This window comes from Serinus canaria, chromosome 2 (assembly GCF_022539315.1).
Source record: "Serinus canaria isolate serCan28SL12 chromosome 2, serCan2020, whole genome shotgun sequence".
Taxonomy (NCBI): Eukaryota; Metazoa; Chordata; class Aves; order Passeriformes; family Fringillidae; genus Serinus; species Serinus canaria.
The window spans coordinates 118,343,252-118,370,685 of record NC_066315.1 but is presented as its reverse complement, the minus strand read 5'-3'; positions in this window follow the sequence as shown (position 1 = coordinate 118,370,685).

Here is a 27,434-nt window from a genome sequence, read left to right as displayed (position 1 = left end):
GGAGGGAGAGCAGAAATCTACTACAATAGCTGTTAATTTCTTAGTCAGCAGTGGATCGTTCACAGCTAAGTGAAGTTGCAATACCAACAGCTATTGCACTTTAAAAAACACTTTTCTATTTGTAAGCTATCCCAGTGTCCTTTGACTCTTATCAATCTCATTCATTTACCTTGTCTGTTTTGCATGCTTTTTTCTGCCTCATTCAATATCTGCAGCTTTCTGTAGTAGTTAGGTTGTTTCTTCCTCCTTCTTCTGGATTGTGATGGACAACACGTTAAATTGATGCACAATCTTTTTTCAAGTCTAGTAAATATCAAGTAATGTCAGGGGAGATCTGCACCTCCCTTGCAGCTCTGGGAAAGTACACAATCAACCCAGCTGACATGTCAGAGCTGTGTGTGGATGGAACATATTCAGTGCCGTGGAATTTTTTGCAGTTCTGCAATATATATATATATATATATATATATTGCAGCCAGTTGCAGATAGATTTTCAAAAGGATGTAGAGGAATAAAACATTTTAATTCCTTGTTGCCAAGTTTAGGCTCTTACTGGGAGTATTGTTTTGTATAAATAATTAAACATTGAAGCCAAAGCAAAACTGTTTCTTTAGACCCAATGGTCGTGACATTTCTCTGGTCTATTGCTTATGTCCCTGTTTCAAGTTGCATAGCATGGCACTTTTTAAGCTGGTGAAGTAGATTTCAGGTAAATGATGTAACCAGCAGGCTTTTCTCAGAAATCCATGAAAACAATTCCAGGAGATCATTTGTTTGTTCTATTGTCAACCAAGGAAATTTTCATTTCTTGGCCGCGTGTCGCCTTGAGAAGTATATCTTCTATAAATACATCTAGTACAGACTAATATTAGTAGGAACAGATTGAAATAATTCTTGTCACCTTAACAGAAAAATCAAAAAGTCTTTACTCTTAAATGTCTGAAGATCTAAATTAAAATCTCTGTCTCTCAAACACTTGGGTATGTAGGTCTTTAATCTGCTCCCACTGTGTGCTTTTTTCCTCTTCTCTACTGCTGTACACAACAAGCTTCAAGTTCTTTATAGAGGGTCAGTATGCCATATCATAAGACAAGAAAATGGTATACTATAGCCATCTGTGTTTGTTCTGTGATAAACAGGAGGGTTTAAACCAAGATTTTTGTAATTCAAAGGAAATTCTCGGCTGAAAACACAATTAATCTTCTGATGCTGGTGACATACAGAATAACAGAGGATGACCAGTCTCTGTTCCCTTTTGGACACAGATAGGTGCCATCTGTGATGCTCTGCTAGCTGCTGCTGTAGGGAAATCAAGAGCGATGGTCACCTAAAAAGTGACTGCACTGTGTGTGGTGTCACCATCCCGTGCACTTTGGGGACTGGCAAAGTTGTAAGACTGAGCTCTTACAACTTGGGTGTGTCAGATGCTGTCAAACATAGAAAGAAGTAGGCTTTTGCAAGGAGAACCTTACAATCCTACTTATATTGTTTTAAGTGAATCTCTCTAAACATTGGGAAAGGGGAAAAAGAGATTAAATGAATCCTATACCTCCCATATCAGTTTTACCATTTGTTTCATAAAAAGATGTCAAAGCCCAAGACAGTTGATTTTACAATTTTTATACCACACATCTTTTAGGAAAAACACTGCAAGACCTACAGGTTTTTGGGAATAATGTAGCCTTATCTGGTAAAAAGTTGGTCTGTTTATGCTGTGTTTTGTAACCAACCACTAATTCCTTAAATTAGTTTCCAGTTAACTCTCTCTTTGTGTAAGTATGTAATGGGCTGCTGAGTCAAATATTTTACTGACTTCAATTTGTGCTAAGTATGCTAGTCAAATGCAGTGGTGATGTGCATTAAATGAGTTGCAAAAGAGTGATTGAGTTATGCAGTCTCCCCAATGGACTGCTAATAAAAAACTTTATACCTTATGAACCATCATAACTCTGTATTTGCCACATGAAATAAGGTATTAAAACATTTTAGAGAGCTTTAAAAATTTTATTGGTGCTTTTTTGGTATTGCTCCACCTATAAAGCTGGACTTCCTTAATTAGTGAGGACCTATGCACAGGGGGAAAAAAAAGTGTCAGGGAAATACTGGACCCTTTAAATTTTAAGTAATCCAGCTATAGTTAGTTTTGCTACCATACAGTTAATGAAGTATTATTAGACCAAGTGGCCATCCATCCTAGGCAGAGCATTTCTACAGGTTAGTCAGTACATTCATTTGGGGTTTCTGATTCAATTTCCTAGTGAATTGGGTTCTTGGATCAGAGGAATTATTTAACTCTTCCCAGGATCTTGCTGCTCAATAAAGGATAACTGCATACGAGAGTGTCATTAGCTATTCTGTACATCATAACAGGAGCCACTCAAAGTGCTGCTAGCTGCAGATGGATGGGTCAGCAATGTTCTTTTCAGAAAACACTTCTCACAGGAAGAAGCAGTTGGACATTCCAAATAATTGAAAACTTACAGAGGAGCATGTGAATCCCATGTCCCAGAAAAATCAGGCATATTTTTTGCAAATGCTGACTTCCCTGCTTCTGGAAGTTTGGCTGATGGACATGTGCTTGAGCAGAGCACTGCAGCCCTGCTCACTTCCAAATGAGGCCTGGAGCCAGAGATGTCTGTGAAGATCTGAAGTTTAACCCTTTCCTGCTGCTGAAGTTTTGTGCCTTGGCAAGCACCCACTAGAATGCATAGATTTCTTAAGGTGTACCAAGAATTAATTAAGTAATTATGCTTACTTTTAAGCACAAAATTTATGACCCTGAAACCCATAGGACTGTTTCTGCTTTATGGGTTGGTGGCTGGAGTGAGGAGCAGTGCCAGCCCCTGCTGACAGGGAGCAGGTGAGCAGGGTGAGGCTGTTGAACAACTGGGAAGTTTTAGCCAGGACATGGCAATACCCTCACTCCACTGGAGCACTGCTGTAGAAGCTTCTCTTGTCTCTGACCTCAAAGCTTCATCTCAGCTGTGGGGGTTTTCATATATTAGTGATGAAACTTCATGTTACAATCCTGTAAATGGTGTTCACCCACAATGCATTTAAATAAATGTATCTTGTTCTTTTCTTTGCTGAATCAGCAAGATACCATGGTCTCAGTAACTGCTGCTCAGACTCCTCTTTCCTTCTGCCTCCAAGTTGTTTACCTTGGCTAAACCAGAAAGGCAAAATCAGGGGAATGGGAAAAGGTACAGACCATTCCTAATGCTTTCCTAAAGCTTTAAATTGGATTTAATGTCTTTACAGAGAGCAAGAGATGAGTTCTCAAGGCTGTGTCTGCACCAACCCCTCACCCACTTTTAGAGCTGAGTTACAGAACCCTCAAGTGCCACTCAGGTTTCCCAACACTGTGCCATTTGAAAGGCATCCAGATAAATGTTGAGGATGTTCTCTTTCTTTGGACACTACTGCAGTGCAAACTACCTCCAGGAAAAGTTACCAGGACAGTGGGAGAAGGACTCTAAACAGGCCCAGCAGAGGCTACACCTGCACTACAGCTGGCGGCTGCTGCAGAATACCAAATAAGTTTAAAATTGCTGCTGAGAGGGGGGATGGGGCTTACTGCAGCAGTGAGACACCAGGACCTGGTCTACTTGATTGCTGCAAGAAGTACTTCACCAGGATCAGTACAAAAGACCAGCTCCAGCTCTCATATAGGTACAAGCCTCTAATTGCAGCATGGTCAGTACTGAATGTCAGGACCTGAGATTCAGCACAAATTCAGCACAAGTCTATTGCTCTCTCAATATCTCTGTAGGGAAAGCAAACCCAGCAAGAGTCAGATTTTCCACCTACTAGATCTGTGGAGAAGGATTTTTAGGCTAATTTACCTGAAGCTTTCAAATTTAACTCATAGGATACCACTGTATTTCACCTCTTCAGGTAAGGCTTGTAAATAGCTAAAAATCAGGGCTCAGCAAGAACTACCACACAATTACTGATGATATATGAACAGCAGTAAAACATTTTTAGTAGCAACTGAAATGCCAGCATGTACTTTTAAAATTTGTTGACTAGGCAATAAGGATGTCAATCCCTCAATCTGTGGCTTTGCAGTTATCCAATATGTATTAGTGGAACATGTGTGGGATTTGAAACATCTGCATCACACTTGTGGAGGGTCAGCTGGACACTGACATTTTTCTGTAGGCAGTTCATAAGTTTTCCCTTGAATCCTCTTCCAGACACCATCTTTAAGTCAGAGGTGAAAAGAAGAATATGGTCTCTTCAAAAAGAGTTTAGGAATGGCTTCCTTAATCCATAGCATAGCAAGAAGCAACACATCATACAGTTCTTTAAAACAAAAATATCCCTGACTCAAATAAACACCCATATCCTGTTTGTAGGATAAGCCAAAATTTCCTTTTTCTTTGTCCCAGATCCAAATTACTCATCTTTTTTTGGGGAAAAAGAAATGTTATAATTCAAGTATATGTTCTCAACACAGTGGCAGATTTCCTAGAGGCTCTTTTTTTCAGGCCACTGAAGCTGGGCAGAGCATCATGTGGTGGCCCTTCCCTGCCTTCAGCACACATTCCTGCTGTAGTTTCGAGTGCTGGGCTGGCTTCACTTCCCAAATGTTCTCTTCCTCTCTGTTCCTTTGCAGCCTGGCCCTCTGCCTCGTTCCATCTTCATCTCTCACCTTCCTCCCACACTTGTCTTGTGGCAGAGTCCATTATCTGAGAGATTTAGCTCCCCAAAACCTGGAGAGAAATGCCCATGTTTTTGCTGTCTTTCTTGACAGCCTGGGAAACGGAGCTGTCTCAGCCAAAATGCTGCCAAATTGAAGTGATGGGAGAATGTGGCAGAGAGGAGGCAAGGAAGAAGATTTGTGAAAGGGAAGCAGGGCCTTCTCCCTTGGTAGTGTTAAGAAATGTTGTGCCTAACTCCACTTCCTTCAGGTCTGTCACCATCCAAAGCAGCAATGAGGATGGAATCTTGTCCTCACTGGATTTTACACACCTCCTGCTCCAATCCTTTAGCCATGACAAGGTCTCAGTTTCAACAAGGAGCTGCAAACTGAAGATACTGCCTGATTGCTCAGGACACAGCCACATCTTTTTTTCAGTTTCCTCTAGAGTTGCTCGTATTTCACAGTGGTTCTGTGGAGTGCTAAGAGTATCTAGATAAAACACCACAGATTTTTATGTGCACACCTGAGAGCAATTATGTCACCCCTTGCTTCTAAGTTTCCTCAACATGCCAAGCCTTTCTAGCTGCTTTTCTTTCAGCTGCCAGTACCACAGGCAGCTAACAGAGCCATGAGCATGACAAGGCATGTGAAGGCAGGACAAGGCATGTGAGGAGCTTACCAGCACCTCCCATTTTTAACTCTGAAAATTCTGAATGATCCCCATCATTGTTGAATCATTTGGAAAGTCAGTGCACAGTTAACTTAAGTGATTAATTACATGTGTGTTAAGGTAGAAAATCTAAGTCTTTGTTACCTAAACTCTTAATTGTATATTTAACTGCACAAATACAGAAGCAAAAATGCAGACACCAGATCACACCTATTACACCAGATTAGCATTAATACATATTCCAAGCCTAAACCAGAGTAGCCCATGCTCTTGCAAATTATAAAATAAGAATGATTGTCCTTTTTGTTATTTTCTTTGAGAACTACGAGGTACTTTGGGAAAAGAAATAAAAAGTAGTGAGCTAAATGAAATAATTTTATTCCAGCTGAAATGCACGACATATGGCCATAGATACTTACAGGTACTTGGGGGAAAGCCCCAAAGGGAGGAAAGTTAATTTAGAAATCTTTGGTAATGGGATTTGTTAGGGAAGTGTAAAATTACTTCCACTTAACAACTCCCTATAAAAATATGATGGGTTAAGTTTGATAGTTGGCTGCAAAGTGACTTCAGTCTTTTTCAGGTATCCTGGCAGTCCATAAATAAGATGCATAAATGTTTAGTCACCCCAGTATCTCCAGGTATCCTCTGATTCTGTCTAAAGGACCCATTTCATGCAAGATTACTTTTCCTACATTAGACAAATTTACTGCCTTTCTGCAGCTCAGAGTTCTGTTTTCAAGGTCTTTGGATATTTGGAGATCCTGTTGACATCTTCAGCTCTTCAGCACTGCCTGTCACCACATCTTTCTCCCATTGTGGAGCTGTCAGAATGGCTCTGACCCTCTGTCAAGCTACGCAGAGGGACCACAGGCTAAGTGGGTAGCACTGACAGATATGCATTGATGTTGATCTCCGCTGCCAAAGTTAAGAACTATTTTTAGCTTTTCATTTTTAATATCCACAAACCAGCAAGAAGTGAACTGGAAAGTGAATAGCCTTCTCCAGCAACATGAAGGGGTTATACTCCCTAAGATGTTTTCTTTTCTGAAATGTGAATACATGCATTTGGATGACTCAGCTCATAATACCCCATATGTGAGCTCAAAGTTGAGAGCCTCAGTAAAACCATTGTCCATTAAAAGTGTCTAAGTGTTTTCTTTCTTTCTTGGCATCTGTCCTGCAATAAAGTACTTTACCTTGAAATAATCTCCATTTTACTCGTGGGTACCACCACTTTGGGAGGATGGAGTCACTGAGGCGGAGTGAAAGCAGTACCAAAGCCTATGGCCAGCTTAAACATATTTGTATATTTGCATATTTAAACAGAGAAAGGAATGGAAAGCATTCCCCCACCCCCCCTTTTCAGTGGCTGTCATTTTGAGCATGGGTAGAGGTAGGATGAGGTTAAAAGTTCAGGAAAGAGAGAGAACACAGAACAACATCCTATGCATTCTCTGAAACTATGACAAGGGGTTTAAAACTCTCCCCACGTATTGCCACATGCAGTACTCACCGCAAGCAGTCCCCCAAACTGTCTGGCTGTGCTTACAGTTCAGTTCTGACCAGGAATGGGGTAGGACAGTGCTGAGTCCAGACAGGCTACTGTGCTTTCAGCACGCTTTGCTGGATGGATGAGACCTGGCATTCCCAATTAGGGCACTGGCACAAAGCGCCAGCCCGGCCGTGGCATTGCCATGCAGCCCAGCTCCGCAGCGCAGGCTCCGCTGGCAGCTCCAAGGTGAGGACTGTGCACCCTGCCCCAGCTTGGGTGCAAAAACCACGAGAGGATTTGTGCTGATTCAGATTTATACTTATTTCCTGTACACACTCTCCTCCTCCCAGGGAAGTGCACATGGCATTTCTGTACAGCACCATGTGGAAAGGATGTGGAAGGACAACTGGTTTTTCCCAGGCTTGCGAGGAGCTCCCATCAGAAAGCAGCAATCCACAATGGAAGGAGTGAGTACCAGCGTCTCAGCCACAGCAAGCAGTGTCCCAGCAGGGCAGGGAGGTGCCTGCCTGCAGAGCCAGCAGGTATTTGAGATGGCTCCTAGTGGAAAAGGGATCTGCTTTTACTTTGCTTGTGATGGTCTCATCCTTTATTCTGACACAGCAGGAGTAGATTTAATAATGCTCATCAAAAATAACAAATGATTTCATGCGGCAAATTTTGCTAGTGACTAAATGACACTGAAACACAGAATTAGACAATTAGTTATCCCCAGATCTGCTAACCCTTATTCTGAGGTTAGAAGTAAAAAATTAACATACATTAAGCATACATTAGCAGCAGTGGAGGCCAGAGCATACATTCTGTATATTCCTGAATTTCTACATTTCCACTTCCAGCAGTACAAATCCCAGAACCCTTGCCTTTTATTTCTACTTAGTCTGTTTGTGAGGAAAGAATTTTTGATTTCAGTTACTGTCAGGGATTTGTATAGTATCATAATTGACTGGATTAATCTAATCCTTATCTCAAAACTTTGCATGGTAGTACATAACTGCTGCCACTCAAAGCCTTCTTGAAACTATCAAGAAAACTGCTCTGGGCTCATGAATATCACCAGCTTTGTGGATCACTCTAAATCTCATATTCTAGAGAATTCTATTAAAAATAATTTGATCACTTTAATCTACAGTTCCCCACCTGCAAACTCCCAGATTTTACTGGGCACTTTATCTGTTACACAACTCCCTGATGTCTTTACCAGGTAGAGATTCTTCCACAATTTTCCAAAAAATCAATATTATTGAGGTTTTTTGTTCATTGATAGGAAGAGATCTGCTCTACTGAAATAACAACAGTAAGCTTCTAACAGGTGCTGTCATAATTGTTCCTGCAAGCAAAGATCTAATTCATATGATAATCTGTCATCGTCTGGCATTTCATCCTAACTGATTTTTAATGCTATATTGATCTCAACTTCCATAATTGGCCCCTTCAAATAGTTCACTTTCAGAGAAAGGGAAATGAAGGTTTTGTTTCTTTTAGCCTCTTTTACTATCTGGTATATGCTGCCATGGAATTTAATTCTCTGTAACTTAAATCCCACAGAACAAAACCCAATCCAGAATCTACACTCCTGAAGTCTGAATAAAATATAGACAACTTGCATTTGATCTTGAAATCCTTATGTAAGCCAAGATTTCTTACTTGAGAAAATAAATAATAACTGAAGAAATGGAAAGGCTTTAATTTTCATATTTTTAAAAAGCAATGGTTTGATTACTTCATACAAAGGATGTCACTCCCCATAATATCTCAGCCGGAAAAAAAAGACAAAGTATTGTCATTAAAAAAAAAAGAAAGAAGGAAAAAAAAAAAGGAGAAAAAAGAACTGCTTGCAGGCTTTTGTGACTATCTTTCTGAACAGTTGTATTCTAACCTATATAATTCAGCAGCCACAGATGCAGCAGCTAAGTTAACAAAGACGTATGCTGCTCTGTGACCCTCATCATCCCTGTGCATCTGAAAACAGAGCTCAGAACTATAAGGTTACTGAGAATGTGGAAAATGGCAGGGAGTCAGCTCTTTCACCAGACTTAGCAAAATTGTAAGAATAAACAAAAAGAAAAGTAAAAACATGTAACCAGTACTTTGCACATGGATGGGGGAGAGAGGAGAATTTTAGGTCATCTAACAGCTAATGTAAACTACAGGGTGGATTCCTTCCAGAACTAAGCTTGTGATTACATTAATCAGACACACCAGAGCTAATGCTATACATTACACTTCCAGGATTTCAATAGCGGGTTAGAGCTACAAAAGAGGGAAACAGTCCCCAATATTGGGCACACCATTAATAGAAATAAAGAACAGGAAAATAATTGCTGGAACAGCCAGTCAGCTGAACACCAGGGAAACAGTGAGTGAGCAATTATCAGTTCGTAATCGATGTGACCATTACCCTCTTCTCTTTTACAGCACATCTTTTGCACCTGGCACTTCAGGCAAACAGCAGCTGAAAGAGAACTCTGTAATATGTCCATAATAGGCTGCTCCCCTGCCTTCAGGAGCAAGTGGCCATTTCAATGGCTGCAGATGTTTGTGCAAGAATGGACACTTCTCGGTACCATTCTCTGCTAATGCCGGAGTCCTTGTAGTCAACAGCTTGAGCTCTTTAATTCATGATATACTCTTTTTGCTAAAAGGTCTCAAGGAAACACCGATAGCTTCTGCTTCAGATGTTCTCTGCTGAGTGTGCAAGGGATGTGTTGGTTTAAAAGGTCACATTGATGTCCTACATTTACTTACAGTAAAGGCCTTCGTTCTATTTTTCTGATCCTGCCTGCCTGAATGGATATGCATGTTAGCTGTGTAGCTTGCTGAATTCTGAACACAGGAAAAAAAAACCCCAAGTATTTTATAACTGGTTCTCATTAAATTGCTAAATGGAATACTAAAAGGTAGCTTAAAATCAGGTGCATTTAATAAAGTTATATTTGAATTGGCACACGCATGGCTCCCATGTGTTTTTCAGTTTGCTAGTGTTGCGAGTTTATCACGTGTATTACCTATGCTTAAATGTTACTTCACTCCAATAAAAACAGGCATCATTTACAATTTCTCTCAAACATTGCTAAGTCCATGACCCAATTCATTAGCTAACCTTCTGAGGCAGCCTAACACATCCATTGAATTTACTGAGTCTTGCAAAGTGATTTATGCCTTTAGATTAGATATGGGTTTGGAAGATTAAATAAAATCACACAGGGCCATGAAGTGGAGATTTTCTATAGAAGATACATTTTTAGTTTGAACAGAAATGTACAGAGCATTCATTCACCACATTTCATTTTCCTTCTTAAACCTGAAGTTCTAGAAAATAAATCACAGAGAGGAGTTTCATCAGTGTAATTATATAAAAATTCCACATTGAAGAAAGCTGTGTGATGGGGTCTGTAGTGAGAAAGAGTGTTTTCATGTTTCCAGAATTCCTTCGGGAGAGAGCACAGACATCTCTGTGGCAAGGAGACCTCTGAGTCTCCCAAGGACTGCCTGCCCAGTCCAGGAGGGGAGCTGGAACCCGTCCAGGTCTGACCTCTTCCGATTCTCCGGATGTGCTGCTATGACTCAGGCACGGGCATGTCCTAACCCTGACACAGATCCCAAAACAGATCAGTATCCCAGCAAGACTGTGTAATACTCATTCACAACCAGACAGCCTTGGACATAATTAGCTGTCCCTGCAAGTCTGGAGACATTGCAGCCCTCAGCTATGATAGATCTCTTGAAACAGGAATTTTATGGATTTGCCTCACGCTGCCCTTCCCATTCCCAGTCAGAGAAGCTGCTGCTCAGATCTGGGACTTCAGCAAACCTCCACAGGACTTTGTTTGGTTGCTTACATGGAAACACAACAGTAGGAAACTATTTTACTTAATTTAACAGTGAGAAAGAGAGAAAAGGAGCCAGCACTGTGGGATCATCCAGCACTCTGGACCACCATCAGGTTGTGCCTAGAATAAACTTCAGCCACCTCTGCTCTAAGGAAGCACAAACATGCAACAAGTTTCTACCTTTCTTTATTGAGGAGCAAAATGAAGCTGAAATAATTTATTAGGAAAAAAGTTAATAGAAAATTTATAAGAGTTAAATTTATTAGAAAAAAGAATGTGGATTCTAATCAATAATCATGCCCATGGTAAGATAAATTTATGCTTGCAAAGGCTTCAACAGATGTTTTTCATTGTAATGGCTGAGATCCAGAATCTTTCTACATTCTTATTTTCTTTCCTCAAACTGCAATAAGACCAGAGGTCACTCCAAATTCTTTGTGTGTGTGTGTGTGTGTGTGTGTGTGTGTGTGTGTGTGTGTGTATGTGTGTGTGGGTGTATGGTTTTTTTCGTGTGAAGAAAGTGAACATATGTAGAAAAAAAAAAAGATTCCCTCTAAATAGGAAAATAAATCAGAAATACCACAAACCAGGACAAACTCAGATTTTCTGAGTGATGCAGACATTTGGAAATAAAAGCCAGCTGAAACAGTAATTTAGAAAACATCGCAACTTCTTTTGAAGTGAGATTTCTCAATGAGGAAAGCAACTTCTTTGGCTCGATGAAGGTGCAGTGGCACCACAAGCTCATGCCTTTCCCAAATACTTTAGAAACCCGTACAAACTCTTCCAAACCAAAAAGGAAAAAATAAAACAAGATATTTGACTCACAAACTAGCCACTAAATGTCAACTGGTTACAGAATGCTCCACCTGCCAAGGCTGAAATCTAGGACAAAGATCCCAGAGGGGTCACAATCCTGCAATTCCTACTCAAACCGAAGGCCTGTTAGCTCTAACACTTCTCTTAAAAAGAGAGAAAATACATTTATTATGCAATCAGACTAGAGTAGAATATTTTTTATGAAAACAAGATGTTTGTAGAAGGTGCCAGGGTGCTAGTCCCAGAAAAGAGAAGACAGCTATAGCTGAGGCAGAAGTAGAACTTGCTTGTTCATCAACCTGCCATGACCTGAGGCCAGGACAAAGAGCTCAGTCTCCTTGCCTGCTTAAATCCTGGGCTCGGGAGCTTTCGTAGCCAGCAAGGGTGCTAGAGTCAACTGTGGTGTTGACACATGTGTACTGGGAACCAGGAGGAGACCAACCTCATTTTTACAACAGCATTGCACAGAAAGAGGTTTTGGTTGGTTTGATTTAAAGACTTGATTAGAATTTAAGCTGATAATTTGCAAGGGATGGGTGTTGTATCCACTGCCAGTCCTCTAAGCCAGTCAGCTTTGTACAGGACCAAATTTATATAACAAACCAGACTCAGCAGTGTCATAAATGAGGGTGTGAATTTCGTGCCAAGTGTAAATGAGTAATAAAGTAGTTACCAAGTAGTATGTCTGTACACTGATTTGGCATTCCCTGTGTGTGCAGAAGCAATTTGGTATGCTATGGGGACAAAATTCAGTCCTGGCATAAATCAATGGGACTCACATCTATTGAACACCAGAACTGAAATAGGACTCAAAGGCATTTTAGACAGCATAGGAATTACTGATGGGGGGGAAAATGTGAAGGGCAGATGGATGTGAAACAGCACAGAAGTGGAAAAGAGGAAAGAAGCAGGGAGACAGAAATGTAGAAGGTGAAAAGGACTTTCTCTGCTCTATTTGTTGTTCCTTTTCTTCAATTGGAACTTGAATATATATATATATTTTTCCTCTGCATCCAAACTGTATGATAAATTGGGGAACATCTTGGAAACACTTAAAAGCCTTTTAATGATCAGTCACATATGATGAGTAACAATCATTCAGGCCAGTTCTGAACGAGATCCAGAGACCTCTGTGGAATTCCCATCTGCTTGCCACAAAGACCTACACGGGAATCTGGCCACCAAGTATTCTTGAACCCACAGTGTCACAGTAGAGGTGAACTGAGCCCAACACATACAGGTTTCCAGACTTAGTTTTCCACAGCAAACAGACCCCCAGCTGATAAAAGCACAGTGGCACACACCCTGAGACGCATGGAATAAAGGATAATGCAAACCTGGGTGAGAACAGGGGAATACTAGGACATGTAACACTTGTAGCTGAGAGCAGACATGGTTTTACCAGGTGGCTAAGATGGTCCAATTTTGCAACTCACTTTGCCAGGCACACTTGCATTGCAAACAGCGAGGGAGAGCTGCACGTCTGTGCCCTCCCCAGCACAAACTGAAGCATTCCTAGCAGTGTTTGCTACTGCACTGTGCAGGCCAAGAGCAGACCAGCAAACAATGGTGTATGGTATTGCCTAACAGGTTCCAGATTATCCAAATAGTTTGTAAGTGGGCATGAGGGAGCAATGCAGAAGTTCTGCAAATTGTCACCATACATTTCAGACATTTATAAGCTCTCAGGTGTTGATCACAGTGGTTTATTTATATACTACGTGCACAGTGTTAAGGCCCTTGGCACTAGCAGGGAACAGAAAGCAGCTTTTTTATTTTCTGGTTAGCTTTGTTTCAGACTGAGCACTTGCTACTGGTTTGAGACAGCAGGTTTCTATATTTTAGTAAAATCTTGTGTAATTTTTGAGCAAACTTCCACTATACAAACTTCTGCAGACAGTACAGGCATGGCACTTGTCTCATGATTATGTATAAATGCATTTGGATTATCAAAATACTCTATGATACAATTCTGTAGCTTCTCAGAGCAGGAAACAATACAATTCAGAATAAGGTATGGGTATGTGAAATCTCCACTGTCAGCAAGCTGCACAATTTCACTGCACTTCTTTTGGTGCACATCACCTGCATTTTATTACTAAACCCAGTAGGATCTAATTACTGTATTCAAATGACATTTAATTTAAGTATCACAGTATCTGAACATATTTTGTCCACGGCATACAGAAAGGATAATGCTTATAATTGATGTGGTAAGCCTAAATTTATTGCAATTATTCACCTGTTTGATCAATATCCACCCACACACTGTCACTCCTTTTTGGAAGTTTTATCCACATATACTTTGAGAAAAGAATTTAAACCCACAAAATAATGACAGGTTTTATCCCAGTGCAAAAGCTCTTTTCTTCTGAATTACTGCACCAATTTGTTGAATAAATTAAAATTGCTCTTGGGTTCTTAAAATCACTCAGACATAGGCTTCCAAAGACCATCAGAAACATAAAGAAACATATCACAGCACGTCACCATCACCCACCAAAACACTGGCTGCTGGGAGTTATGAATACTTCATTGGTAAAAATGATTATAAGTACTTTCCATTGATATATAGACCCTTAAGAATTCTCTTAGATCCTCTGAGAACAGAGAGTATGGAATCTCCAGGGGCAGGTCATCTTGGGGACTACACTTACCAGAAAAAGGCTGCTGAGATTGCCTTTGATTAAGTTCAGGACATATACAAGCCAATTCCAAATAATATCCAGTGTACCTAGCTCCTGGTAAGAGGAGCTCCTTTTCCATCAGAGGAAAAGCTCTGGGTTAAATGATATGTTATCTAAACACCTGCCTGAATTAGAGATATCTAGGTTAGAATGTGCACTACAGTAACCACAAGTTTTTAGCTCGTTAGTCTAGGGTAAGGCTTATGGTTGAACACACAGTAAAGCATGTGCATTGTCAGAACTGGGGTAGGAATTCCTGCAGAGCTGCCTATACCTTATTGCAGGCTCCATACCTTCTTGGACTTTCCTAGAAGTCACACTGATACACAGAGGCAGAAGAAATTGGGATGAAAGATCCTGCAGGATCTTTCCTAACTGGCTCAGCTCTGCACAGCACGAGTTCTGTGCAAGAGTGGGTTGTGACCCACCTGGCAGTCTCACAGGTGGTATTAAAGTTCAGTCATAATGGATAGGATGGGGGATAAGAAGAAATGGATTGGCCCAGAATTATGTTAATCATGGCACCAGTGCATTTCATTCAAGACTGAAGCTCAGCAGCTGTGTAAATTAGCTGTTGGAAATAAAAGAATTTGGTGACCAGCCTTGAATCTACTGATTCAAACAGATGTACTTATCAGAAACACAATAGCATTTGCTAGAGAATGCCATAAAGAGGTGAGAATTCAATATATTAAAGCCCATGCACAGCATTTTAATAAAATATTCTGCCAATCATGCAGCAAAAGTTGAAGCATGTCCTTTAGATCAGATTAGATCTACTCAAGGCTAATGGTTTCTTTTCCTTCACCAAAAAATTTATATACCACAGGTGTCTCGAGAAGCAAGTTCCTGGGTCATCAGATTAATTATCTGCACCCAAATCACTAAGTGCCTTAATGTGCACACTAAATGTGTCTCTAAAATCAGAATTTTTTTTCCCTCCCCACCTTATTCCAACTGTAGTTTGTTCCAGAAGCTGACTGCTCAGGTTTTCGCTGGGCCTGTTCATACCTGGCAGAGAGCAGGGAAGGAGTGTTTGTTACAGTTAGATCAGCTTTAGAACACACAAAGTTATGCCCCTGGCAGCTGGGGCCCACCAGGTAACACAGCCCAAGAGTGAAAATGGTGGAAATCCTCCTCTTGCTACCATCTCACACAGTATCCTTGTGAGGGCCACAGGACAGAGGAGATGCAGTGTCCAGTTTTCCATTACCACAGTAAGGCATAGTTTGTCAAAGCCTCCCAGGGACCCCTGACTTTGTTTCCCAGGAGAAATCAGCAGTGTGTTCTGAGAAAATCTTATCTGCTCCTGGCTATCCTCAGCATCCAGCTGAGGAACAGATGGTATGACCCTTTAGGAAAATAGACATAGATGGGCTGAGGCAAATTAGACCATTCAAATCTATTTATCTGGTGAGAAATGAAGCCCTGAGCTGGCATCAACCATTCCTGAGGTGGCACAGGCAGGAGGAGATGTGAAGACGAGTTACTGAGATGATGAGATCAAAAGGCACCTAGCCCTGGATTTCACATCTCCATTCAGTGAGCTTGTGTGACGCTGGCCAGCTGTCTAGCTGAAATTAACACCTTCTTGAGGTTTAGCTATCAGAGCTGGGAGCTAGGTAATACTGGGTGATGCTGGCAGAAAACAGAGAAATCTGCTGTTAGAGTACCTTTCCAGGGATTATCCACTAACAGGGTTTTGTTAATCTTTTTTGGATTCTTGCCTGTAGCCACAGCAACACCGTTTTCCTTGTGACCAGGGAAAATGTTGTTCACTCTTTGTTAGTGGGGGTCTGGGCAACAGCTTTTATGATTTGATTATTTCAGTTCCTACTGTTGAGCCTGAAAAAAGTTCCAGTGAATAAGGAAGCTCCCTGAAAAAGCTCTAGTGAATAAGGAAATAATTTTAGGTGTTCCTAAAATTATCTTCACCCTCTCAAGTGCCTGTTCAAGAGGTCTTCAAACATCCCTGCAGACCTGGTCCTCAGCACCAGCTGGGGGTGTTTGTTATAGAAAGAGGCTCTTCAGGTGGTACCCATCTCCTCATCCTGGTGAGGCAGAGTGCTGCATGGGCTACAGGATCAGACCTTGGAGGCTGCATGGCAGCTCTTTCTGAACTGAATGTCTGTGTAGGGCATTGCCTTAGCAAAGCTCCTGCCTATCCATGAACCGATGTGTGCATCTGGCCTTGGGGCTACAGTTTTGTCATAAGCACCTTGCTCTTGCTTTTCCATTGCTATGGATGTAGCTGTGCTCATGAGAAGGGTGGCTGGGGTGGCACACTGAGTCAGGTCCTGTCCCCTTTGCCCAGAACCTTCACTTTTCTGCCTGCCCAGCTGAGAAAATGGGAAAGGCAAATGCAAAAGCAGAAGGGCAGAGAGTTTCTCCTGAACAGCCTCATTCCCCTCTCCACTTCTATGGGAAACAACAACTTAAAAAAAAAAAAAAAAAACAGAAAAGAAAAAAGAAAAGAAAAAAGAGTGAGAAGAAAAAAGGGGGAAAAAGAGAAAAAAAGCAGTTGTCTTCTTCCCACAGCAGGAATCACAGTGTGAACAGCCACAGAGTGACAAAGTGAGAGCAGGAGGTTGGGCTTCACTGTCTTTATTCCTCAGTGCATGGGGCTCACAACAAAGGCCATATGCCCTGATCCTAGACATCTCTAGTCTTTTAAGCAGTCTTCAGCATGCAAGTAGCTCTATTAAGCAATATTAATTATTACAGCATATGGCTGTAAAATAAAAATGAGAAATATCTTATCAGGCCTTTAATTAAAATAGCTATACAGCTAACGACCTATTCAGTGTTTACAGGCAGTAATAAAAAAAAATCGATAGTCTTTTTGGTGGGTGACTAATTTGAAAGGCACTCCTGTTTTCCTCACAAGCACTCATTCTTCACAGAGATTGAAACAAGCAAGAAGATTTAGAATAATACCTGTCAAACGATGAGGTTATCTGTGAATTGTTCATTTCAACCATTCACTATCAATGACATGCAATTTGTCCCATTAAATATTTTCTACTACCTCAATGGACGAGATAGTTTGATACAAGAAAAACAGCTGAAGAAGGCTAGGACAGGTTTGTGAATGCCACCAAGTGAACTGCTATTCAACAAAAGAAATGAGACAGATTCTGCTCCTATTTCTCTTGTATTTCTAAGGGACTATTCAATGCAAGATTGATCAAGTTGTCAGTTACAAATGACATCAAACAAAAACCTGTGTGGCTTATTGATGAGTTTATTTGCAGTGTTGTGTTTTCTTTTTCAGCTTTTGCTGAAAACCAAAGCATATTGAATTGCTTGACATAATGAAACTGATTCTTTATCTGCCATATTTTGGAACTGAGCAGTTTTATATATTTATTTACAAATGAAGCTCTAAGGTACAGCTCATTTCTCATTTTTTCCTCCTTGAAAATGGTAGAGGTTTATAAACTTCTTAGAACTCAGTTATACCACTGAGCAACAAAAGTGTCTAATGAGATCTCTTAAAGTTTTATTAAAAAATTGGCTCAAGAAACAAACCCTTGATGTAAGAAAGCAATTTTATTGCGTGTATACATTTTGGCACAAACATTTCAATTGAAAGTCAGTTGTTTAAAATATTAATCTCATTAGTAAAAATAAAAGAAACGATTACTTTTAATCATTATACTTTAAGAAAATGCTCACTCCGATACAAGAAAGCAGAGAGCCCCGAGCATTTCAGTAAAAGCAAATGATAAAAACCTCGACCCCTATTTTGAAATGTGCCTTAAATTTTGGAAAGAAAATACAGCTGGGCCCTCTTCAGTCTAGTCTGTTAACTAACCTTATCGTGTTGAAATCCAGCCCTTTCCTATAAGCACCAGGCTTTTGTAGTGTTTTCTCGACCCACAGTCGGCCGCCCAGCTCACTAAGTGCTTGCATATGCATAAACAGAACAAGGCATCTTCCCCGTCTGCCCCCTGAAAGCCTCAATGCTGGAGTAAAGGGGAACCTTTTAAGCAGGGTTTTAATTAGCACCCATTGTTCCCTGGCTGGCAGGACAGGCAGAATGGCCCAGTGGTTTGAAAACGGCTATCACAGTGGGAATCTAACTTTGCAATTGAATCAATCTGCAAACTCCACAGGACTTGCACGCTGAAAATAAAAAAAAAAAGAAAAAGAGGGAGTAGACCAGGGCATTAATTATAGTGGTGTATTCATACTGCTTCATTTAAGGGCCTGTGAGCATTTCTCTCATATATTTTTAAAAGGAAAATAGAATCATATAAATCCACTAGAGAATGAGACCTGGTCATACAAGTCCAAACATAAAAGTGAAATTCAGCATTAAGTCTACCACTTGATCTTTAACTTCTAGCATCTGTACTACAGATGGTTATTTCTGTAGATGTCTGAAATGGCTAACTGGGAAAAAGGGATTTTGGGAGGAAGATATTCTTTGGCTTTAGTAGGCTTGCTATATAATAAGCAGAGGTTTAGGTTTAACAGAAATTCCTCCATTTTCAGTAGAGAGGTGCATGTGTGATGATGCATGACATGATGCAGCTGTTTCAAGAAAACCAGACTGCTATCATTGCCTTGAATACCACAGATAAGAACTTGTACAGGAAGCTATCTTTTCAAAATTGAACAGGTAAAACCTGACTGACTTTTTTTGTTGTTCTGCACCCTACCTGGGCCGGGCTCAGTCCCAGTCATGCTGGCTGTCTTGTGGTCGGCAGATAATTCACCTCATCCTATCAGCTAGTTATTCCTGCAGAGTGCTTCTCCTGACCTTTTCAGGGACCAAACAAAAGTACATCTTTAACTCTTACAGAAAAAAAAGATGGAAAACAAACAAGACCAGTGAAAGCAAACTATACCCAAGCTCATTTATCAGTACCATCTGTTTGACAGATATGTGGAGACTGCAAAGATTTCTGTCTAAATAGAACACAGAAAGAAATGACATTAAATAAAATTTCACCTTGTTATAGTTCTGCTCCTGAAAGATTCATTCTGTGTATGTTTCATTTCTTGATATCCATTAGAAAGAGCAGGTCCCCTATTCCATGTGAGAGTCTGCACCATGAACAGTACTGTTTTCAGGACAATTGAGACAATTGTAACAATTGAGACAAGAGGACACTCCAAGCAAAAACCTGTCAGTTAAACTTCAGACTGAATATAATAATTTTAAAAATTAAAATAAAAAATTGGGAATAAACCAAGGTTCCTCAAAAATTTGATTTATGTTGAATTTTGCAGTCAGTTCTGTGAGGAAGTGTGCCTACTTTTGGTGCCAAAAAATACATTAAGGTTTTCTTATTACCACAATTAGCAGTAAGTTTTCTTACTGAAGTCAGCTGAGGTTCCTTGACATCAAGATGAGGGGGCAGTGAAAAGGCCTGCTCTGAAGAACAAATATATTTATGGACCCTTTTCAGCTGCCTAGAATCTGATCTGAATCAAAACTTGGATGTAGCCAGGAGCAATTTGGGAGCTACATGCAAAGCAATCCTCCTGCTGATCTGAAGAAAAATCTTTTAATTGCATGTTAAATATATCTTAAAAATTTGCAAGAACTGGCAAGGAAAGCTTTCAGAACTTGAGAAGTATCAAAAGTAAAATTTTCTAAGGCAAATAGAAAAGGAAAAATCCTCTCTTTTTCCCATCCCTCTCTTTTCATTCAATGCACAGGATTGGCAGAGTTCAAACAATGAGCAGCTACACAATGTTTGTGCCCAGAGGCCTTATTTACTATACACAATTCATATCCTGCTCTGAAGACAGAGTTATTAAATTCCCCATGAACATTTTCATGGCTCTACTCACAATATTGTATCTAAGGGTTTTGTGAACACAATGAATTTATTTTTACAGCATGTTTCTGAGGAGGGGGACAATTGCAATGGGAAAGTGTTATCATCCTTTCATTAGGGGGAACTTTATGTCAAAAGGCCAAAAGGTTTTGGCCATATAATTTAAAGAAGCAGAACCTGATATTTTTGAGAGTCCTCATATTAAGAAGACTTTATCTATTTGAAGAAAGATTTACTTTGTTTACTCCATGTCCAAGAGGAGTATTTTTTTCTCTATAAACCTGCCCACATCCCTCCAGAAAGGCATGCCAAAGATAGGTGACCATCTGAAAATTCTTTTCTTCACTGAATGGTCACGTATCTTAGAGCAACCCAAAATTTAAAAACAAGGTTAGTTTCCCCTTCTTGCCATTCCTTCTTGCTCTTAGCAAACTGAGAAGTCCCACAAACAGCAGTGTTTGTCTTAACTAATTTTGATTATATCTCAGAAAAAGAGTAGGTTCTCTGTATAGTGCAGATGATGTCCTCTGGGATAACAGTAGAATCAAGACCATCTGGATGCCTTGTAACTATCTTACAAGCTCCTGCATAGTAAAGGAAGAGAAGTAAATTGTCTCCAAAGGGAAATTCTGAACATCTCACTGGGGTGGAAGGCTAGTGTCACTCAGTGTGACTTCCCTTGGATCCCCCTAGGAGCCCACTGAATTGGAGGAGGATGGGCGTGTGCACCCAAAGTGTCAGTTGGTGGTACTTGAGGAAAAGAAATTTCACAGGCAAGCTGCCTTCTGGCATCATTCTTGTCTTAGCTTTACAACATTATAGCCTTCCAAGCTGGTATTTAAAATAGAAAATACTTTGGCAATTTAATTCCCTTCTGTTTTCCTATCAAAACCTGTGCTGGATGTCCCCAGAGCTGGAAGGCTTAGTGCCATCACAGTAAGTACTGATATTTGTGGTGTGGAAAATTGCTTGCTGCTATGGGATCTGCACCAGCCAGAGCATATCCAGCAAGGGCAGCTCTGATGTGGTGTGCAAGAGCTGTGTCCTGCCTGCAGACAAGCGGGACTCAGAAGCACTGTGATCTTTTCTTATTCCCCAGAGAAAGGTGTGATGAGGTGCTCACAGATCTCCATCTATTCTCTCATCTTATCTACCCTGCACCCCATGCAGGCCCAGTTACATTAGGTCCAAATCTCCTGCCCACCCCAATTCCTCTTGCAGTATTATTTTCCAACCAATTTCCTTCCCTCTTTAATTCCTATTGCTATCTCTTTCTAGTATTCCCATTGCTGCTCAGCTGTACAAGCCATTTTTTTTTCTTTCATTAAAATACGACACCTTCTTTTTCCATGTCGCTGGGTCCTGGCAGGAAATCCTTACAGACATGGTTAAATGGATTTGATAGCCTAAACAGTCCCAAACTGTCTATTTCAATTACATACCCAACTCAAGTGCAAAAATATTCTTTGGAAACAGAGTTACCAAAAGCTTAAAAAGTTTCAAATGAGAGTTTTGAAACTACATTTAAAAAAGGCTTTAAAATTGGCCAGATCTGGGCAATGGGATGGCAGAGCCCTCTTTTGACACAAAGCTGGCCTGGGTCACTTCACTTTGTGTCAGAAATGTGCATTGTTTTGTCTTATACAGGATGGGATCCTTTCATATGGGCAGCTGAGGAGTGCTTACCTCAGACTGCCCTATATGAGAACAACATTGTTGTAGCAAGCTAGAGAACTTTTAGCTGAAGAACATCCCATCTCTAATGTTTGATGGCTGAGACATTCTTTGGGAATATGGTCATACATGTTTTAACCCTCTGGAGGAGAAGAAAATTGATTTCAGCTTTCCAGTTTTGGAAGAAAGACTTACTTGATATTCTTTCTGGAAAAAAAAAGCAGGTTACCAACTTTTACCAACATGCTTAAAATTCTTCTTCATTGGCTTTCTCCAGTTAAATGCTAGTTAGGAGAAAACCTTTTTTTAGGTGTTACCTGCAGTCCAAACCCCAAAGGTGTTTCTATCCTTTTTCCTCTCTCAAGGACAATTTGGATGTGGGGGGTACCTATGACTTCCCACAGCAGCTGGCATCTAGATGCAAACCTGGTTCACATGGGATAAAAAAGCCTTTGACAACAATTGCCATGAATCTGATTTGGAAAATGAATTCTAACTCCATACTTGAGAATCTTAAGAAAGAAGGAGTGGAGAAAGTTTTATTAAAAACAAATACGTAAGTCACAAAATAATTTGTTGAAAACCTATTTTCCACAGGGAAAACAGAATCAATGGAAAGTACTTAACCAATCCTAATAACTACCCTAGTAAAACATGCTTTAACATTGAATTTGAGTTTTCCTGCCTTAAATGCAGATGCACCACTTTTCTTTCTGTCTTATATTTAAAATTTTTCTAACATGTTGTCTGAAAGTAAAGAAGAAAAATCAAATAATACCCCTATCTTTCCTTAGGAAGAAAAATGCTAAGGAATTTTTCATTTTTAGCTCTCTTTTACTACAGATGGCAACACATGGATTTAAAAGTCAAGGTCACCTTTAGCTAGTTGTCATGGTGAATGAAAACACATGGGAAATTGGGCATATAGCATTTAGTTTGACTTTCTGGGAGAAGTAATGTCCAAGAAACCCTGTCACGGAGAGTCTGTGTTTAGTCAACCCCTGGTACCTTTAACAGTCATCTTTTTGGCACTTGTGTTTAAACACAGTAATGAACCTTTTCCTTTCCTCATCTGTAAATCAATACCACCAATGTGTCCCTTAAGAAAATCATTAACAAATTTTATAAATGCCTGACCAGTCAATAGAAAGATTTCCATTTCAATTGCCCATGGAAAGAAACAAAACTCCTTTAGCAAAATATTCAGAACAAGTTCTGGTTGTGCATTGCAGCTGTTTTCAAGATACATATTTAATGAGACATAACTGACTCGGTGTTAAATGGTTTTTTTGGGAAAAATAATAATAATTTATGTATCTGAGAGTTCATAATGATGGTTTTCTCCAAAGAAGAAGCTGAAATTAGCTAAAAGAAAAATAGGGAAAATGCAGTTTCCAGAGAAATCTTTCTTCTTTTTAAGTACCTTGAAAGGATACCTGAGAAAAGCTCTCTTAGCAAAGCATCTGAACTACTGCAGATTAGGTTCCCCTAGAGGAACTCTTCTGGTAACTGCCTGCTCTAGGTATTAAATTAAAAAGCTGGCTTGGAGAGCACAGGGGTAGCATTATGAGGAAGGGGCAGTGATAGGCATCAGCTGAGGAAAGACCAATATACAGTTGCTGTTTGAGTATTCTCAAGAGGCTAAAAACCATTTGAAGGCATCGTAAACTGGAAAGTGAGACAGTTTGAGTTTTCACCGGAAAAAAGGAACACTTGCTGGAAAAAAAGACAGCAGAGTGCAATTTTTACAGAGCAGTACAGCAGTGCACAATAAAATCCTTTTCCTTGAGGGACCACAGCAGGCTTGAGAGATGGTCCCGTGAGACCCTCATGAAGTTTAACAAGGTCAAGTGCAAGGTGCTGCTCATGAGCTGGGGCACCCCCCAGGACAAACACAGGGAGGATGGAGAATCAATTGAGTACAGGCCAAAGGAGAAAGGAGAGGGTATCCATGGCTTCCCTGGGCAACCTCTTCCAGTGCTTTACCACCCTCACAGGAAGGATTTTCTTCCTAATATCCAATCTAAACCTGCCCTCTTCAGTTGAAAGCCACTCCCCCTTGTGCTGTTGCTGCATACCCTTGTGAAAAGTTCATCTGTAGCCTACTTGCAGGATCCCTTTAGGTACTGGAAGGTGCTCTGGGGTCTCTCTGGCTTTCCAGGGTCTAATGTTTTTCAGTCTTTCTTCAGACGGAACAACCCCATCTCTCTCAGACTTTTTTTTCTCTCAGAAATTTCCAGCTCTGTGGCAACAGCTCCTTCCAACTTATTTTGCAGCTCGGTTTGTCCTCTGCTTCATATAAAACTATTCAAGAGAGAATCTGGCACTATATTTATGCAGGACCATGGAAGGGATAAAGGGACCCTGGTTACTAGGAGTATTTCCTGAAACAATAGAACTCAATATTCCTTGATGGAGTAAATCAGGGAATGAAGAGAAAGAATGGAATGCAAAAACCAACACCAAGCTGCAGTTTATGATGACACTGATTGAGAAAATATTATTTTCTAATGCAGGCTCACAGTTCTGTATCCAGCTCAGTATTTTAATATAGAAGTGATGTTCCCCACATTCTTCCTGGTTGCAAGGAGTGCCACAGCTGACCCATGGTTGTGCAAGAGAAATAACAAAGCTGGTGCTCATGTGAATTCCCTAAGCATGCAGAAAGACAGAGCAAAGAATGAGAAGATATAAACTGAAGATAACATCTAGTGACCCGGAGCACCCTAAAGAGGCAAAAGAAAAATAAGAAAAGAATGAGAACAAGGATTTCTAACAGCAGTGGCAAATTCCTTATTAATGTGTGCAGACAGCTTCACGTGTAGTAGTGACTCTGGAGCAGTGCTTTCTGACAGCTCGTGCCAGAGCCATTTTGTAATGTTAAAAGGCTAATTAGTCAAGAGAAGGGAGAAGGGAGCCAAGCAGACTATTGAAATAATTCCAATTAGTCTTGTAATACTTTCTATCATGTACTATTCATGAGCAACATGGAAAGAAATTTTGTCACATTGTCCTATGCTGCATGATCACTCAGAAAGAAACTCTTACCTCATGTGAAAGCACAGCAGGGTCCTATGGCTGCTGCTGGAAACATCTAAAAATGCCTTTTGGTTTGGGCATATTGAATATAGCAAGGGTCAGTTTCATGATATCTCTGACTAATACAGGTATAGGTACCATAGATAATTAGCTTTTTCTGTAGTACTGAAAGTGCAGAAAATCCTTTGCACAAAGGCAAAAATAACAGTTAATTTCTTCTAAATCCTTAAAGTCCTATCTCTTTCCATATTTTTAACATCCTTAAACAATGACAGAGCAGAGACAGAGAAATTACTACTCTGCCCATGTGGTGCTCAGGCAAGGGCCCAGATTCTCCAAGGATGATGTGCTTCAGGTGTTTAAGTGTGACAAGAGGACATAACCCTGATATTAATTGCACCTCCAAAGTGACTACTTCTTCCAGCAGCTGCAAAAGGAGATAGTTAAGCTTCATTAGCTAAATCCCAGCTCTACTTTGGATGCTAATAAAGGATGTGGTCTAGCTGTCAGACAGTAATTTTTCCTTCTTGGAATCAATACAGCATAAATTGCCCAAACACTGGGGCTCTGGTCTGAGGGGAGAGTCTTCAGAGGTGAAGCGTGAGATCAGTGCACAACTTTTCATCTTTCATTCCAGCAACATTATTTCTACATGGTGCTTCCAGCCATGTAAATGATAGGCAAAGAAAGGCATTTCCATCAAGAGAAAATAAGATAACCATTAACAGAAAAAAAGTAAGAGAATTTTTGTTGAAAATGTAGATGTGATGAAGAGCTTGTGCATCAGACAAGAACCTGAAGATAACACACGCAATGAATCAGAGAGCATGGGCTAGGGACCACATCTCATGGAGGCACAAGGACTGTTGGGGATCAGGGTGCAGATGCAGGAGTAGTTGTATTGGGATTAAATATACATGGGTAAAGAAATCAAAACATGTAATTTTCTTGTTCCCAAAACTTTTAAATAAAAAAATATGCACTGAATGGGCATGTTTCTGTTCACGTTATCATGAAACCTAATCCAATTACTGTTTCAATTAATAACTTGCAAATACAAAGTATTTCAGACAAAATCTGCATATAATACCAACATTAGCATCTATTAATGAAGACAGCACATGTGCATCAGTGGTGTCAATGGTTGGATAAGAAAATATTTTCAAAAGACAATATTGCTGTGAGTTTTGGCTAATGCAGGCTTCTAAAGCTGGAGCATATGTTAAAATGGCATTCTGAAATCAAGTTAGAGTAGTATCTTGAAAAGCAATCTTTCTGAAATAATTTAGTGTCAAAGTAGGTAAGCAATAAAACATAAGTGTTCACTAGGAGGCTGTGACAAAAGGGCTAATATAATCCATGGATGTATAAATGTAGGAAAAATGGGTGACATCTTCATTTTTCTCTGCAGCAAAAATGAATTCATTAGAAAGGAAGATATATTGGAAAAAAATTGAACTTTTTAAAGCAGAGTCACAGACTTATTCAAAAGCCATAGAAAATACCCTACTGGGAGAGACCTAAATACTTCAACAGATTTAGTCCATTAAGAATAAAACTGAGAGACACTTGACTACAGTAGAGTAATAAGAAGAAAATAAAGGGCCCTTCAGCAGTCAAGAAGGTATCATAAATGTTAAATGCTAAAGCTGGACATATTTATATAAGAAATTATGCACTTTGGCTCTTCACACAAAAGGAGTGATCAGCCTTTGAAACAACAGAAATTTTGAAACTTTTGCTGCTTCAAATCTTCATGTTTTTCAGAGGGATATGATTTTCCTCTGTGTGTGTGTGCTATGGACTAAGTCTAGAACACAGAAAAGAGAAATGCCATTTTCACAGGTAAGTCAACACACAATAGGTATGCTTAGTCAAAGCTGAAAAACTGGAAAGCAGCACTTCAATTTTAGAGGTTTTCTCTATTTTTAAAATTTAATGAAGGTAGATTTGACCCAAAGCTATAAGGCTTCTGTCAAGGTGAATTGCATCTTTTGTTTCATGTACTGCTTTACCAACATGTTTTGTCTAGCTCTATTCAGCTCAGAGGTAATACTGTGAGATTTAGTGTCTTTGATTTACAGGTCTGATGAGACAATCAAATGATCTCACCAAATTTAAAGTCTATAAATCTATCAATTTATTCTTATTAACAAAGGAACTCTGAGAGCTGATGTTTATCTACTGAGGTTTAATAACTTCTTCTTTTCCTAATAATCAATGAATACATTTTCTCATATATTTCACTTCATTAAAAAACCATTCTCTTTATCTGCTTATCTGAACTGCTGGAAAAGCACATCCATTCATGCATAAACTATTCAATGAATTTGAAAATAAAGCTTTCTGTTTAAATTAGCATCCCACAGTCTGATTCTGATGATTCCCTGTCTTCCCCATAAGTGGTATGAATTGTAATACTGGGTAGTGTGGACCAGTCTTTTAATGACACCAAATCCTTTGCAGCAAAAATAGTTTGAGAAAAGTGTCATCAGACTTCTGGGTACCCTGGCAGCAAACACTGATGCTTCTCATGAGAAATTTTCTTACAAACCTGAAAAGCAACAGGAAGAATTTGAAAGCTGGGAAATGCAACACTAAATGCTTGGCAAAGTTCTCTTTTTATACTTAGATTTTGCTCTCCAAGATACCCGTCTGTGAGACAATGCAGGCGTCAGACTTCACTGTCTGCTCCTGGAAAACAGGGTTGCCTAATCTGTATAGGCAGAAGGCATAGCAGAGTTGGGGAGTTTCTA